General features: G+C 45.0%; 1 long non-coding RNA gene across 1 annotated transcript; it reads left to right on the plus strand.

Annotated features, from left to right (window-relative positions):
• The first annotated feature begins 2,013 nt into the window (after positions 1-2,013).
• On the plus strand, positions 2,014-12,996 carry LOC141056028 (uncharacterized). Its single transcript, XR_012221568.1, has 2 exons — positions 2,014-4,399; positions 12,735-12,996. It is a non-coding gene; the product is annotated as an uncharacterized lncRNA (long non-coding RNA).
• Positions 12,997-13,828: the final 832 nt, after the last annotated feature.

Genomic DNA, 13,828 nt, shown 5'->3' on the forward strand with positions numbered 1-13,828 from the left:
TAAGAAGGAAAAAAAAATAAAAATGTATGTATAATCTCTATCTGTAACTTTTTTTTATAAATTTTATATTTTGTTTTGCTCACTTGCATAGTACCATTAATACAGTATATGTACAGTAATATATATTTTTAAACAGTCATGGAAGGTGTTGGCAGCCCTTGAAATTTTTTCAGAAAATGATTAATTTCTCCCAGATAATCATTGCGCTTACGCATGTTATGCACACATTTCCTTGGTATGTATTGGAACAACACACAAAACAAAAAAAAGGTAAATTGGACATAATTTCATACAAGAACCTAAAAATAGACCGGACAAAATTATAGGTATAAAACTTTGTTTCAAACATGTGATGCTCGTTGAAACTCACCTGTGGCAAGTAATTGGTGTGGGCAATATGAAAATCAAATCTGAAACAAGATAAAAAGGGGGAGAAATTGACTCAGTCTTTGCACTGTGGCGCACACAGACACACAAAAAACATGGAGTACAGAAAGAGGCGAAGAAAACTGTCTGAGATCTTATAACCTTGAATTTGTTGATATTTTTCAACAATTTTGGTTCAAGTCCATCTTCTGAGATCTTGATGATCTTTTGTCCACAATGCACAAAATAATCAAGAAGTTTAGAACCCTTGGCACTGTAACTAATCTCCCTGGACGTGGACTGCAGGCAAAAATTGCTGAAAGGTTGCAACGCAGGATAGTCCGAATGGTGGGTAACAGGGCCGTAACTACAACTGGGGCCCCAACCTCCCAAGGGGCCCCAAACTGATGGTAAAAAATTGTATTTTAATACTTTAATTTCTCCTAAAATACCCAGCTCCTCCTATATTATTTGAGTTTAAAGTTAATAAAAATATCAAAAAGATCCATGAAAGTGCAAGCGTAAATGTTTTTTGTTCGTTTATGCTTTAAACGGGGAAACGCTACTTCGCTTAATCTACTGTCTGCCATAGAGCTCCTGTAACTGGCTGATCGTGTGGTGTCGTGCCAGGAGGTGACTCAGCCAATAGTTCAGGCCGCAACGCGACATGCACTGACTCTGAGGTCTTCTTTACCCCAACTGCTGAACTGCTCATTGGCCATTGCTCATCGGTCAGCAGGCAGTGTCGGATCGTCAGTGCAGTCTGTGTCGCATATAGTAGTTGTAGTGCGTGTGTAGGTAGGTATTACCGTATTTTCCGGCGTATTAGACGACTGGGCGTATAAGACGACCCCCAACGTTTCCAGTTAAAATATAGAGTTTGGAATATACTTGCCATATAAGACTACCCCTCTTCTACGGTATAATTCCCATTGTGAACCCCACACAGCCCTTCATACAGTATAATGGCCCCTACATCTCTTCACACTGTATTATGGCTCTCACACAGCCTTAAAGGGACACTATCAACAGGATTTTGCCATCCCATCTGATAGCAGCATAATGTAGAGAGAGATACCCGGAATCCAGGGATGTGTCACTTACTGAGCTGCTTGCTGTAATTTTAATATAATTACTGTTTTCCCTGCTTCATATTTAGCAGTAAATGAATGTGCTGGACTATTTGATTAGTCCTACAATGTTAATCTCTAACTGATTGAACAGTGATTTTATGAAAACTACACTGAGCAGCCCAGTAAGTGACACTGGTGACAGTGTCCCTTTAAATCGCCCTCCATAAAGTATAAAGGCTTCCTCATAGTCCTTCAAGTATTATCATGCCCCCCCACAGAGCCCTCCCAGTATTAGAATGCCTTCCACATAGTATAATTGGCTCCATATATTATAGTACATCATCCATAGTCACCCATTATAATGCTCCATATAGTATACTGCACCCCCATAGTCCTCCATATACTATAAACATGGAGAGGGGTGATGTGCCAGCATCGTGTGGAGGGGGATGGAATATGGGGTTTGGGATGTACCAGCTCCGTGAGGGAGTAGGTGACATAGAGAGGGGTTTGTGCCTGTGTCAAGATGGGGGGGAGGGGTTGGGGGAGTACAGGGGGCAAACTTTCCTGTCAGACAATGTCACCCGGAGGACAGGAGACTCTCATTTCAATAATTTCTAGGAGCTCTGCGAGCGGTCAATGAATGGAAACCTGTACTGGCCTGGAGAGTCTCATAGCACAAGATTTGTAACAATATGTTAGTCTGGAGATCACAGAGAGTTGGCAAGGCAGGCACAGTGCACACTGTAACAAACTATCAGCATTGAGAGGAGGCAGTCTCAGCAGACACAAATATCTGACAAACTGTGAGAAGCCCTGCCCCTCTCCAGTCTGCAGGTCTATACTGCTGAGAGAGGGAGGGGAGGAGGAAGTCTCCATAATCACACATTCCTCCCGGCTCAGGGTCATGCAGTATCTTACCTTCTCAGTGAGTCATCTGCCTCTTGTTTTCAATAATCAGAGCTGTGTACAACCCCCACTGAGTCTCTCCTCACAACCAGGAGGGAGCAATAGTGACTGCTGTACCTGTTGTCGGGGGTTGCAGTAGTTGATGTCTGGCACCTGCTTGGGGAGGCAGAAATGTCAGCTCCAGTCTCTCTCCTCCTGGAGAGAGCGGCTGGACACAGTGCACATATCCCGGGCAGCCGCACTGTCTCTTTGCCAGTAGGTGGCTCCCTGCACCTGGCGTATAAGACGACCCCTGACTTCTGAGAAGATTTTCAGGGGTTAAAAAGTAGTCTTATATGTCGGAAAAGGAAAATACAGTACTGTGATTGTGTGTTAATAAAACCGTTTATTATTAAACTAATTCGGCACCAGCCAAGTGGAAATAAAAAGACAGACTGCGAAAAGAAGAAACTTGGAGGCTGAATAAAGTTCGAAGAACTTAGCAGCATGGCTGTATGTTGAAAACCACTCGACAGGGAATGATATTGAAATCTCACAAAAATTAATTTCAGATACGTCTGAACAAGACAACCTTAATAATGACTCGAAAAACCAAAAATTTATAGGCGAAGAAGATATAACAGACCCAACCATTGATACACCAAATTTTTTGTTAGATGAAGATTCTGCCTACTACAACGCCTTTCCTACTGTGATTGAAAATCAAGATAAGAAACGTAGGCTGATAGCGTCTGGTCCAATACAGCCTGACGGACCATTTCCCAAGGATATCAATCAACAAGGTTGATCTTTTTCAAGTAACTATTATTTTATCAACACAAAGTCAGGGTTGAATCTTAAAAGAAGTTGGTTATGTTACTCAACAAAATTAGATTGTGTTTACTGCTTGCCATGTTGGCTATTCCCTCAGTCAGTCGGAAGCACTTGAATCCAGAAATCGTGTATTACCGTTTTCAACAACCGGAGTTCGAGACTGGAAGCATATTTCAGAACGTATGTCAGTTCATGAAGCATCCAAAAGCCATACACATGCTTGTGTAGTGTATGAGCAATGGCGGAAACATGGTACTTTAGAAGACGTTTTCAACAAAAATGTGGAGCGTGAAAGAAGCTTTTGGCGTAAAGTTCTCGAAAGAATCCTGAATGTGACATTAACACTTGCAACATGTAATCTTGCGTATCGTGGATCTACTGAAAAGTTAGAATATAGTAACAAAGGAAACTTTCCGCACAACCTCTAGTAATTGAAATGTTGATGGGCCCCACTATGAAGTCTTGCCCCGGGGCCCCGAAGTTTATAGTTACAGCACTGGAGGGTAAGCAGCCCCAATCAAGTTCCAAAGAATTTCAAGCTGTCCTGCAGGCTCATGGTGCATTAGTGTTAGCGTGCATCAGTGTTAACATGAACTGTCTGACATTTGAATGAGAAACAAAGCGCTAGAGAATTTTGAAGTGGCCAGAAATGAGTCTGGCTCTAAATCTCATTGAACACTTGGAGAGACCTTAAAATTGCTGTTGGTAGAAGGCACCTTCAGATATGAGATCTGGAGCAGTTTGTAAGAGTGATCCAAAATTCCAGTTGAGAGAAGCTTGTTTGTGGTTAGAGGAAGCGATTGATTAGTTATTTATTCAAAAGGCTGGGCAACCAAATATTAAGTTGAGGGTGCCAACAATTTTGACCACTTTGTGTGAAGTGATGTCCAATTTGCTTTTTTTTTTTTGTATGGGGACTGGAACGCCACACACAAATGTATAACAAAACGTGTAATTGCAATCATTTTCTGTGAGAAGTACTTCATTTTCTGGAACTATTTAAAGGGTGCCACCACTTTTGGCCATGACTAACTATATATTATATTTTTCTCTTTCTCTTTGATCTCTTATAAAGGCGTGGGAATCCACTACGACTCTCCCATGAAAGATACCGAAAGCTGCACCTCATGTGGCAACAACACTGCATTATCGAGGAAATCGCTCGTAGTTTAGAGATAAACCAAACCTTTTTTGGCTTTAATTGGAGTCTGCTTTAAATGTCTCAACATATGCAGTTGGTAAGAAGTTTGTGTATTATGTTACATTTGCATCCTCATAATAGCCATCATTTTTATTACATTTACTTTTTCATGGTTTTCTGGTTTGTTTTATGTTTTTCACCAAACATTTATAGTAGGTAACCTGTTTGTATGCAGAGGACCATATACATCTGGTCGAGAGAGCTCATTAGATCAAAAAACAGTTATTCACATTGTGAGAACTGTCGGACGACTGAATCTCCCATCTCTCCATTCCACATGAGTGCTGGGCTTTTCTAAATATTTGTGATTTTAAATGGGGAAACAGATGAAAGCCGCTTTCACACTATTCTGGCAGCTAATTATCTTGTCTGAAAATTTAAGGATCGGCCGTTGAAATCCATAGTCCTGATCCTCCTTTTGGATCAGGTGGTCCCCGTACATTTCAGATGGTCAGCTGGTCAGGGTCAGCTTTTATCTCATGTGTATGGAGGACTTGTAATAAGGGATTGCTTGCTGTTCGCTGATTGGTTTGACCCCTGAAAGCCCCTAGCCATCCTAAAATTGGGGCTTCGGAATCCTGAGAATGGAGCAGCCCTATCCTAAATGGAGCGAAGGTGCTCATTTTCAGCCTCCGCTTTGTGCATTGCTTATGGAGCTTCCGAGCGCAGCAATCCCACAGACATTGAATGGAGTGGGAATAACCCTTTAAGTTGTGGACAGTGGAGTAGGTGGGAGAATGTTTGTTTTTTTTCCATGTACTAATTGTAATAAATGACATGTACATTTAACACTGACCAGTAAAGCCCCCATCACACACAGCGATCTCGCTAGCAAGATCGCTGTGTGTGACACTTATCAGCGACCGGCCCCCCTGCCGATTATCACTGATCGTCTTCGAATGGCCTGGACATTTTTGTTTTGATCTTTGGTCTCCTGCTGGCCAGCACGCATCTCTGCGTGTGGCAGGCGGGAGACCAGCGAGCTGGACCCTGGTAACCAAGGTAAACATCGGGTTTCTAAGCGCCGCGCGGCCCTTAGAAATCCGATGTGTACGTTAGATACGAGCGTGCTGGTGCAGGGAGCTGGTAACCAAGGTAAACATCGGTTTCTAAGTGCCGCTCGGCGCTTAGAAACCCGATGTTTACCTTGGTTACCAGCTCCATACACCAGCGCGCTGGTATCTTAGCGTACACTGCGGGTAATTAAGCGACATGTGTCGCTTGTTACCCGCGTGTCACTGTCCTGATCGCTGGTGAAGCTGCCTGTTTGGCAGCTCACCAGCGATCATGTAGTGACACACCAGCGATCCTGACAAGTTCATATCGTTGTCGGGATCGCTGGTGAGTCGCTATGTGTGACGGGGCCCTAAGGGAGTTTTGATCTTTTGGTAATATAAAGCAGAAAAGCTGCATTTGGCATAAAGATAAAGGCACATACACACCTTACAAATTCCATATCCATTCTGTGCCATTAATAACCTACTGTACCATGGTTTCTAATCAGAAATTGCATCATACCTTCCTGTATATAATTTTGCGCTGCAACCAATAATTGTCACTAGTCACTCTAGGCACTCTCTTCTTGCTTCGTGTGGATTATGCATTTTAAGTCATTCAGTGTCCTTTGCTTCATGCTCCTGCACAGGCGCACTTCTCTCTGCCCTACCAATGGCAGGGCAAAGTATGGCAGTGCGCATGTGTTGGTGATCTGTGGCCTCTCCCCGCGCATGCCTGTTACAGTACTTTGCTCTGCCCTTAGCAGGCCAGAGAGAAGTGTGCCTGCGCAGGAGCATGGTGGGTGATGCTGTGTGGATGATGTAGCACGCATTATCCACATGAAGCAAGAAGGAGGTGCCGGATCATAAACGACGACTCCATTTGGACCGGACCGCCTTGTAGGGGAGCATAATTTTTCCATTCTACATGACGGCACCACGAGAGGGGGGATCCGCCCCATGAGGACAGGAAACCTTCAAGATAAAAGGGGCGGCTCCTCTCTCCGCATCAGTTGGTTTCCTGTCCTCGACAGGGAACCCTCAAGATGAAAGCCTCTTGAAGATTTTGAAGAAAGAAGAGGATGCCTGGACCTGGGTCGGGTGATTAATGGCAGGCATGGATTTGCTACACCCGACGCCGGGTACCGGTAGTCGCCTCGGGGGCCATATATGCCTATGTCCCCCCTGAGCGAAGGCATGGCCACAGCCGGTAGGGCAGATGCCCAGGCGAAGCGGGGTACCTTGGCGGTGGACCCTCCAAGATGACAGCACACAAAGAAGGTCCAGGGAGGCCACTTGCAGTGTTCCCTCCCTGTCGACATACAGTGGCCATGCAGCCCAGGAGACACATCGGTGCCCGGGCAGAGAAAAATGCTCCTCGGAGGCCACAGACAGTGTACCCTCCCTGTTGAAGACCAGACACCGGACCCCGCAGCGAAAAGGATACCTGCAGTCAGTGGGCCATCGGGCAGGTAAGGGGTGTCTGGGGGCCCCGAAGCAAGTAGGGCCCAGGCGCTCACCCGGCCCAGGTTCGTATGGCCGACCCGGAAGTAGAGCGACGCGCCGCGGGGCCTGCGACAGGCAGAAGGTGTGCACGGTCCCGGGGGGGCACGCAGAGGCATGGGGCACGCACGTGCGCGCGTCCACACAGACACTAGCGGGGCAGGTGCGGGACCAGGTGGTCCAAAAAAAAAAGAAAAGAAAAAAAGAGGTGCTATTTAAGATCGCCAGAAAAGGCGAGCAGGCGTCACAGCACCAATTTTGAGTTGGAGGTGACTACTCGCAGCATAATGGAGAGCCCTTCGCCAGAGCATGTGCAACCGCGCCAGGAAGCAAAGGAGAGGCGGTCGTGCTCAGAGGAGAAAGCAAAGACACGCCGCAGCAGTAGTGTGAGCCACTCGGGCAGCGCACGGGCGGATCGTCACCGCAGGAAAGAGGGGTCCATAGTCTCGTTGGGAGACAGTGAAAGGACCAGTCAGCCTCCAGATCCGGTACCCGACCTGTGGAGCGCCCGAGTGGTGAGTGAACTTCGAGAAAGTCCAGTAATCTAATGTCTGTTCTCTTTCTCTTTTCTCCTCTCTCCCCTCTCCTCCTCCTCCTCTTACATACATTGGAGGGGTGGAGTATAGGAGGTCCCTAAGAAATGTAGAGGAAAGTCTAAAAATAAAGAATGTGCTTTATGTAAAAGTCCCGTAGAAGCAGCCTGGAACAAAAAGTTATGCCAGGAGTGCATTAACAAGACCATAGCGGAGGAGACACCCTCATTTTCGGATAGTCTGAGGTCCATAATTCAGACAGAAGTTTCTAAGTCAGTAAGAGCATTACAATCTGTAGATACAGAGAGGAAAACTAGGAGATCAAGCCCCTCAGGGGTCTCTCAACAAGACTCTACAGGGTCAGAAGACGACTCAAATAAGACGTTGTATTCAGGAAGTAGCTCGGACGGGGAAGATACGTTCCCAGTAGAAACTACAGATGAACTCATTAAAGCAGTTAGATCTACCATGGGGCTAGTAGAAGAGCGAGCAAAAAAGAAAGCCCAAGAACTCATGTTCAGTGGACTGCAAAAGAAAAAACGTAAGACCTTCCCTGTTAATGAGCAACTGAAAGCACTCATAAAACGCGAATGGGAAAAACCAGAAAGGAAGTCCCAGATAACGAATTCCCTGAAGAGGAGATACCCCTTTGAGGAAGAGGCATCCTCATCCTGGGATAGGGCCCCCAAAATTGATGTAGCGATATCAAAGGTCGCCAGAAAATCTTCCCTACCCTTTGAGGACCTGGGGTTTCTAAAAGAACCGCTGAGCCGGAAGGCGGACAATTGCCTTAAGGCAGCCTGGAAAACCTCGGCTGGGGCACTAAGACCCGCCATCGCAGCCACTTGTGTGGCTAGGTCCCTGAAGATATGGACAGACAACTTGGAGGATCAATTAGAACAAGGAGTTCCCAGAGAGACGATTCTGGAAGCATTACCGGCTATTAGAGCGGCGGCAGACTTTCTCGCAGAGGCGTCAGCAGATTCGGCCAGGCTAGCGTCAAAGTCAGCAGCCTTAACCAATGTAGGACGGCGTGCGGTATGGCTCAAATGCTGGCCGGGGGGACACTCAGGCAAAAATGAAACTTTGCTCTCTACCATGTGAAGGAAATTTCTTATTCGGTCCGGCATTGGATGAAGTGTTGGAAAAAGCGAGTGATACAAAAAAGAATTTTCCGAAACAACCATTTCAAGCCTTTCGGCGCTCCTTTCAGAGGGGCCGAAAATTCAGAAGACAACAATTTAAAGATCATGACAGAAACAATTCTGACAGACGATACAGAGGAGGGAGAGGCTTCTATTTCAGTAAGCCCCCAAGAGAAGCCAAAAAACCCGCCCAGTGACGGTCCTTCTCAGGTGGGGGGAAGGCTCTCTCACTTCCTCCCAGCCTGGGAAAGGATCTCATCCAGCACCTGGATCCGACAGATAGTAGGGTCAGGTCTGGAGTTAAAATTCCACCACTGGCCACCACAAAAATTCATTCAAACTCCGGTACAATCATCTCAAGTAAGACAAAAGAGCTTGGAAGAGGAGGTATTATCACTTATACAAAAACTCGTACTAGAAGAAGTTCCAGAAAAAGAAAAGAAGGAAGGCTTTTACTCCCCCCTATTTGTGATAAAGAAACCAGACGATTCCTGGAGGACGATTATAAATCTGAAAGGCCTCAACAAGTATCTAGTAGTCCCATCATTCAAGATGGAGACGATAAGATCTACAGTGAAACTCCTCTAACCTCGGTGTTACATGTCGGTCCTGGATCTCAAGGATGCTTACTATCATGTCCCGATCCGGCAGCAAGACCGCAAATATCTCAGGGTGGCAGTCCAGATAAAATCTCAGTGGCATCACTTTCAGTACAAGGCTCTGCCCTTTGGGGTACCAACAGCCCCCCGGGTCTTCACGAAATTAATTGCGGAGGTCACGGCACATCTCAGAGAAAAAGATGCTCTAGTAATACCATATCTGGACGACTTCTTGATAGTGGGGAAAGATTTCTCACTGTCAGGAACGAGTCAAGATAGTGATAGACTCTTCAGACTCTGGGTTGGCAACTGAACCTCAAAAAATCCAGGTTGGAGCCAACAATGGTCCAGAATTTTTTGGGCCTAACAATAGACTCGGTAATACAGGAATGTCGCCTCCCAAAGGAGAAAGAAGAGAAAATCAAAAATCTAATCAGGACAACATTAGGAAAGCCAACAATGACTCTGAGGAAAGCCATGTCAGTGTTGGGGTCCCTAACCTCCTGCATACCAGTGGTAAAATGGGCTCAATTTCACACAAGGGAACTTCAGTGGTGTGTGTTACAAAGCGATCTGACGCTTCAAGGGCAGTTAGAACAGAAGCTCACCATCCCGGATCCTGTACTCCAGTCACTAAGATGGTGGTTACAGATAGTCTTCTCCGAGGGGAGTACCCTGGACATATACAGCCTCCAGAGTAGTCACGACAGATGCCAGTCCCTGGGGCTGGGGAGCCCATCTAGACACCCTATGGCTCCAAGATCCTTGGGCTCAGGAGGAAAAAGATCTATCCTCAAACGAGTGGGAGCTACTAGCCATCGAAAGAGCGCTGGAAGGATTGCTGACACACCTGAGAGGACATCATGTGAAAGTCCTATCGGACAATCGTACAGCAGTTGCATACGTGAACCATCAGGGGGGCACCCGTTCTCGGGCATTAATGGAAATAGCAAGAAGAATCCTGACTCTGGCGGAACATCAGTTTCTCTCATTATCGGCCCTGCATATCCGAGGCGTGGACAACCTGAAGGCGGACTTTCTGAGCAGAAACCGCTTAAAGCAAGGCGAATGGTGCCTAAAAGAGTCCATTTTTCAACAAATTGTGCAGAGGTGGGGAAAACCCATAATAGATCTCTTCGCCTCAAAAACCAACAGAAAAGTTCAAAAATTCTGCTCCCTAAGGCCAGCAGACATGCCACTGGCGGTAGACGCCTTCAGGATAAAATGGACATCAGGTCTCCTGTACGCCTTCCCTCCGATATGCCTCATTCCATTAGTCCTGAAGAAGATCAGGGAGGACCAAGCCAGAGTAATTATGATAGCTCCCTTTTGGCCAAAAAGGCCGTGGTTCTATTGGCTAAGAGTGATGTCAGTGACAGACCCATGGGTGCTCCCAGAGGACCACGACCTCCTAACACAGGGTCCCTTCAATCACCCTCCGAATTCCAGGCTGCATTTGACAGCCTGGAATTTGAAAGGTCACTGTTAGAGAAGAAAGGTTTTTCAGCAAGGTTGATTTCCACCCTAATCAGTAGCAGAAAGCCAGTGACTACAAAAATATACGGGAGAATATGGAGAAAATTTTTGTCCACCTCAGGCCCAATACAGGAGGGGGAAGTACCTGTGAGGGCAGTGCTAGAGTTTCTACAAAGGGGTTTAGACTTGGGTTTAGCGGTCAGCACCCTGAAAGTACACGTCTCAGCCCTGGCAGCATTATTCAACTATGACCTGGCAAACGATAGATGGGTCGCCAGATTTATCCGGGCCTGTACTAGAGCTGACTCTGTCCCATCTCCTAAACCTCCTCCCTGGGATCTAAATTTAGTCCTATCATCTCTAACGGAAAGCCCATTTGAACCAATAAACGCAACATCAGATAAAGTGTTAACTTTAAAAACAGCCTTGTTAGTGGCACTCACATCGGCACGTAGGGTTGGGGACTTACACGCACTATCAGCAGACCCGCCATACACTCAGGTTATGGACGATAGAGTCGTGTTAAGATTAGATCCAGCATACCTCCCTAAGGTAGTGTCGAAATTCCACAGAGCTCAGGAAATAATCTTGCCATCCTTTTGTCCTAACCCCGGTAACAAAAAGGAAGAGAGATTACATTGCTTAGACGTTAGGAGATGTATCCTACAGTATTTAGAGGTGACAAAACCATGGAGGAAACAGAGGGCCTTATTTATCTCATATCAGGGGGCAAGGAAAGGCCTTAAAGCCTCTAAGCAAACTATAGCTAGATGGGTGAGAGAGGCCATCATACTAGCATATAGTAGTGCAGGCAGGGCTGTTCCAGAGGGCCTAAAAGCCCACTCCACGAGGGCCATGGCAACGTCCTGGGCGGAGAGAGCGGACGCCTCCATCGACCAAATCTGTAAGGCGGCCACTTGGTCCTCTCCATCTACCTTTTTCAGACATTACAGATTAGACCTATCTGCTGCCTGTGATCTCACATTTGGGAGAAGAGTGTTACAGGCAGTGATCCCCCCCCTAAAGAGAATACAAATCTCTGTAACTCTCTCGTGGTGCCGTCATGTAGAATGGAAAAACACGGGTATTACGTACCTGGTAATGTGTTTTTTTCATGACACATGACGGCACCCTTATATTCCCGCCCTATTTGATCACGTCATTAGTTGGGTGTTTTGTTAGTATTATACACTCCCTTGGTGTTGGAAATTTAGCAGTATAAAATATGTATTATTTATGTGTCCACTAACCTGCGGAGTTCCTCTTGTGCTCTGTAAAACAACTGATGCGGAGAGAGGAGCCGCCCCTTTTATCTTGAAGGTTTCCTGTCCTCGTGGGGCGGATCCCCTCTCTCGTGGTGCCGTCATGAAAAAACACATTACCAGGTATGTAATACCCGTGTTTTTTCTTTCTGTTCATTTTCTCTTTCATCATTGGAGGACACAAGAAACCATGGGACTCCCTATAGCAGTCCCAAGGGTGGGAAAAAAACAGCTGCTCATGGCTTTGTGTCCTCCCAATGAAGGCTCCGAGAGCTTTTACGGTGAGTACCCCCAAATTTTTTTTTTTATCGGCTGGAAAGCCCTTTACGGACATATAGCCAAGATTCTAGAATGCTGTCACATGGGGCATACAGGTGGTGGTCCTACTTTATATGGGAAAACCTGGTGACTGATTCCCTTTAGACAGGGTATGTACTATTATTTTAAATTGCAAGGAAATTGAAATGAACAAATATAAGACCTATTTTGCTATGAAAATCTGACCATACCAATTAAAGGGAATCTTGTCAGCGGAAAACAGTTTAAACCAAGCACAGGCGCTTGGTTCACCCTTGACGTGGCTAAGCAGTTCAGTGCACCTTCTCCCCTAGTTTTTCTATCCATGTCCACTTTCGTACAATTCATATTTAGCCAAAGCTGTCAATCAAAAAAGATGGGAGGCTGAAATGGATGCAAAAGAATTTGGTGGGAAAGTTCACTGAGCTGCTCGGCCACACCAAGGGTGCACGGAGCGCTTGTGCTGACAGGAGCCTTATAAGATTGTTCATGTGTACTTTCATGTGTAGTATTAGATAGATCTTTATATATTGCAATATGTTTTTTGTTTTTTTTTTTATAGGGACAAGCTTTAATTGAAATATCTTCACATACTAATGGCCGCAGTCTGTGGATATATTTTTTTTACTTGGATAATCACATGATAAAGAATTCCCCACACCAACATACAGAGAAGGCGGGATATGGTGCATTAATAAACTATTTTATATGTTTGTCATTTCTCATGTTATTGGGTCGACTTTGTCTAGTATACCTGGCTTTAGAAATCAATTTATGATTTATTTTTTTTTGTTAATGAAAATAAAGCATATTTGAAAACACTATGTAAGTTGCTGTGCTTCTCTCTGTGGGGGGAAAAAAACTTTAGTTCTGGAAAGATTCACAGTTAAGGAAAATTTAATCTGAATAGTTTCCATAACTAATCATGTCAGGTTGGTATATTTTTATTGTATATTTTAAGAACCAGAGTGAGACCTGCTGGGGGAGAGAGAGGAAAAATGAATGTAAATATTAACAAAGGTTTTTGACAATACAAGGCAAATTAGATAGCTGTCAGCCATTCCTCCTGAAACACGTGAACACTTCGGCTCAGCCAAGCATGCATGTGTTTCTTAATGGGGAGAGGGTATTAAGCCACTGTGAATCCCTTGTTATGACAGCTTATGCTCACTAACCATCCCACCATTTTCCCACCAAATTACAGAATTGTACATCAAGATTTGAAGTGCTTTCCCACAATCTGACGAAGTTACATCACAACTTAGCAGTTGTGCCCATGCCTCTGAAGGTTACTAATGTGCTATAGTACTTTTAGTAGTGCAGTGTATCATCAAAGGACTGCAGGCTCGACTCCTTTGTGGGACCAGGAAGTATTATATAAAGTTTTTCAGTGTTAAAAAAAAAAAAAAAAATGTATACGCATACAAAAAAATCCCAGTTTTAATTATAATGGTATAATTATTGGGAAAAAAGACATATTTGGTATCGCCACATTCGTATTGACATGTACTATAAAACTATCATGCACAGTGAATGCTGTTAAAAAGTGTGAAAAACTATGCTGGATTTGGGATTTCTCAATCTGACTTCACAAAAAATTAAGTGATCACAAAGTCCTATTATCATAAAACCTATAGCTCCTTACGCAAAAAAAAA

Source organism: Dendrobates tinctorius, unplaced genomic scaffold, assembly GCF_039654945.1.
Source record: "Dendrobates tinctorius isolate UK_male_01 unplaced genomic scaffold, ASM3965494v1 ptg000194l, whole genome shotgun sequence".
Classification (NCBI taxonomy): domain Eukaryota; kingdom Metazoa; phylum Chordata; class Amphibia; order Anura; family Dendrobatidae; genus Dendrobates; species Dendrobates tinctorius.